Source organism: Triticum aestivum, chromosome 4A (assembly GCF_018294505.1).
Source record: "Triticum aestivum cultivar Chinese Spring chromosome 4A, IWGSC CS RefSeq v2.1, whole genome shotgun sequence".
NCBI classification, from domain to species: Eukaryota; Viridiplantae; Streptophyta; class Magnoliopsida; order Poales; family Poaceae; genus Triticum; species Triticum aestivum.
In genome coordinates, this window is record NC_057803.1 from 507,273,390 (window position 1) to 507,277,361 (window position 3,972).

The window sequence follows — 3,972 nt, forward strand, 5'->3', positions numbered from 1 at the left end:
ACAGTGTTCTTTCTTTGGAGAAGCGGCGTCTCAGAGAGAAGGATGTGGCATACCCGGTTTTCGCGGCCAAGGTGCCAGAGGGCAAGGGCTTTGTGGATAACTCCATCGGGCGTACGATCGTCTTGCGGTTTGATGACATCCACGCTATGATGAACCTTCATCCGCTGCACTACACCTTTGTTCGGCTATTTTCACTGAGTATGGAGATGCGGATCATTCGCGACAAGACCCCGGACATCGTGATAGTCGACCCCTTCTACATGCGTGCCAAGATCTTGGGCAGCGCTGGGGACCGGCAAGTCGCGAGTTCTTACCTCGAAGGTGTCATTCTGGCAAACCAAGATAAGAATAACTTCCTCGTGCCTTACTTTCCCGAGTAAGTCCCCCCCTCAACCGGCCCGTAACATATGAATTCTTAGATTTCGATCGTTTTTCTTTAACATTCCGTGTTTTCTGCAGTGACACACATTGCACGCTCATCCTCCTAAGCCCCAAATATTCCATGGCCACGTATTTCGACCCGGACCGTCAGTCGAACGTAGACTACACAAATGTCAAGAAGGTTCTTGATGATGTTCTTCCCGGCTACGCCAAATCTGGAGGCACCTTCACCAGGCCTATTCGTAAGTACGGCAAGCACGTGTTCTCCCACAATACGACGTTCTGCTGCGTCAAGCAACTGCCTGGCGGTCAGAAGGGTGCCTACTACGCCATCCATCACATGCGGGCGATCGTACGGGACCATCATCAACTTCTGCTACCGAGTAAACTCAAAGATTGGGCAAAGAGCGTGTCGGCAATCCAGGACGCGGACCTCCGACAAGAATTCTTTCGCATCCAGTCGGAGTTTGCGGAAATCATCCATCAAGATGTCCTTCGTACCTCGGGGCAGTTCTACCTCAGAAATCAACCGTCCAACAGTGACATCGACACAATGCTACAAATGCAGGCTGACAACGCCCGTTCTTTCATGACTCCCACGATAGACGGCGGCTTCATCCACGCTTCGGTCCCTTGAGTCGAGTCGAAAGCAGTGATGCTGTGTCTAGTTCTGAAACATTGATTGGCTCATGTTGTAATTAAACTTTAATGAACTTGTAGTATGTCTCTTTGGTTTCGAGAGTCGTTCAACTTAGATGTAATCGATGCTGTTAATGTCTTGCTTTTCTCTTCCGATCGTTCTGTTGCATACTTATATATTGCTTATGTATTGTCTGTGAATTGGTACTAACGTTTCGTTTGGCTAGTGCATAGCGATGCCGACGTATGTCGTGTACAAGGGTAAGGTTCCCGGAGTCTACGACGACTGGGAGGAGTGTCGGAGACAGGTTCACCGATTCAGCGGTAACAGTTACAAAGGGTACACCACTAGGGCCGAGGCCGAATCTAGATACGCCCGCTATCTAGCGGGAGAGGGGAGGGAGCGTTGGAGGAACCGGATGAAGACGAGTTTCATCGTGATGATGCTCATCGTGATGACCGCAACTCTCTTCTATGTGATGGTAGTTTAGATGATCGATATCGACTTGTAATGTGAAGACAAACTCGCTACTCGCGGTCTCGAGACTTGTAATATAATGTTCTATCTTTGTTCGGTCTTTTCAATTCGGAGACTAATATGATGAATTGTATTCAGAGACTAATCTTCTATTGTATTCGATGAATCTGTTGTTGATGTGTGCTGTCTATATTTTGTCCAATTATACATTTTGTAACCTGTGCAAAAAACAGAAAATAAAAAAATAAAAAAACCTAATATTCATACTAATGGCGCATCACACCACAGTGCGCCATTAGTATGCCAAAGGATACTAATGGCGCATCATTAGACAATGCGCCATTAGTATGCCGAAGTTACTAATGGCGCATCTTGCTGTTGTGCGCCATTAGTATGCCAAAGCACCTGGGTATACATGGCCCCCTAGGAGGCATACTAATGGCGCACTGTTGTATATACTAATGGCGCATCCAGTGGTGCGCCATTAGTAAAATATACTAATGGCGTGGCACTAATGACGCACCACTGATGCGCCATTAATGGCCAAATTAGGTGCGCCATTAGTAGGCCTTTTCCTAGTAGTGTACGGAGCAAAATGAGTGAATCTACACTCTAAAACATGTCTACATATGGTACATCCGTATGTTGTAGTCTATTTAAGATGGCTAGAAAGACAATTATTTGGGAACGGAGGGAGTACATACGAAGTAAAATGAGTGAATCTACACTCTAAAATGCATCTGTATACTCCGCATGTGGTTCATAGTGAAATCTTTAGAAAGATTTATATTTAAGAATGGAGGGAGTATATTCTTGGGAAATCGGTTTCGGTATAAGATACGGCAAAAGCATGCTCAATGTTGAGAGAACCAAATATAAGCAAGAAATAGTTTGTGGATGCTCCGTAAGTGCAAAATAAATTCAGCTAGTCTTTGTTGCCACAAATTTGTGAAACTGCACTAACGATTCAGGAAGAAATGATCATATATAGACGGGACGCTGGGGCGGTCTGGTAATAAAGGAGTTAGCTGGCCCGCACAAACACCGCTTCGCCACCATCTGTCGGTGCCGCCGTCGGCGAACGGCAACATCGTCGTACAGTTAAACTAATTGGATGTACCATTGGTACACTTTGGCACATAACCAACCCCCAGACCCAGACCGACACGTCCGTCTACTCCCCCCTCCGTTCTGTACGTACTCGAAACCGTACATCCCCGTATGCCGTCCACGCACGCAGACACCGCATTTACTACGTTCTGCAAAACGCATCCCCATAGCAAAATTGATGGCTGCAGATACCAGGAGCGCACGCGCTCGTCCTCTCCTACGAATTTTCGACAAAGACAACCAGTACATTCTAATCTTTTTTAATCTCTGTGAGCCATGTACATCGCACACGGTATCCAATTTTCTCTTCACATCAATATGAACCACACGCATGATCACAAGCATGGATTAAACGAGCAGTGCATCCGTGGAGATGAAGCTGTAGATGGCCATGTCCCTGACGGCGCCCTTGACCACGCAGTACCTCCGCAGCACGGCCTCCTGCCGGAACCTGGCCTTCTCCAGCATGCGCTGCGACGCGACGTTGCGCACATCCACCAGCGCCTCCACGCGCTCCCAGCCTCTCCACCTCCCCGAACACCGTGGCGACCGCTCGCCTCACGGCGGCCGTGGCCACGCCCTTGCCCCAGTGCGCACGCGCCACCATGTACCCGAGCTCGGCGCGGCACGCGTCCGCCGTCGGCGACACGGACACCGAGCCGACGGGGTGGTCGCCGCCGGGGAGGCATACGGCGCGGAACCAGGGGTGCGGCAGCGCGGCGTCCCGGAGGAACGCGAGCAGGGCGTCGCGGGACGTGTAGGGGTCCCACGTCATGAAGGTCGTGACCTCGGGATCCGACACCCACGCCATCATGGCGTCGGCGTCGGCGAGGTCGAGCAGCCGGAGGGTCACATCTCGCACGCGCTCCGTCGTCGTGGCGGGCGCTTCTTGCTCCATTCCCCGGCCTAGCTTGTTTGGACTTTTGGACACGGTCACTTGAGAAGCTGGATATAGTTAGTGGTCGAACGAATCAATAGTCTGCGAACTGGTCGCCGGATCCTACAAGACTCCAAGAGCATCGTGTTACACGTCGTCACCAACCACGGCCCACCTGGGAGTTGTGAATTTGTGATGTGTACCGAGATGGCACGAGATGTCATCGTCGCGGTCAGTAGATTGGAATTTAGATAAAGAAATATTGATCGAGCACGCAACAACCAGCGTGAGGAAAAAGAGCCCTGCTCCGGTGCTCCTCCCTAACTTAGTTTCCGAAGGGTATTTTTATCCCCGCGAGTTTGTTTTTTTCCTTGCCCGCCGTAGCCTAAATCCCAGCCCTGTCTAGTCCTGTATAAGCCAGACCGTATACGTACAGTATCCTGGTCCGAAAAAAACATCACACGACCCCACGACCATATAAGACCTG

General features: G+C 50.1%; 1 pseudogene; it reads right to left on the reverse strand.

Moving 5' to 3' along the window:
* Window positions 1-2,825: 2,825 nt before the first annotated feature.
* On the reverse strand, window positions 2,826-3,558 carry LOC123082154 (uncharacterized N-acetyltransferase p20-like; annotated as a pseudogene).
* Between the last annotated feature and the right edge of the window lie 414 nt (window positions 3,559-3,972).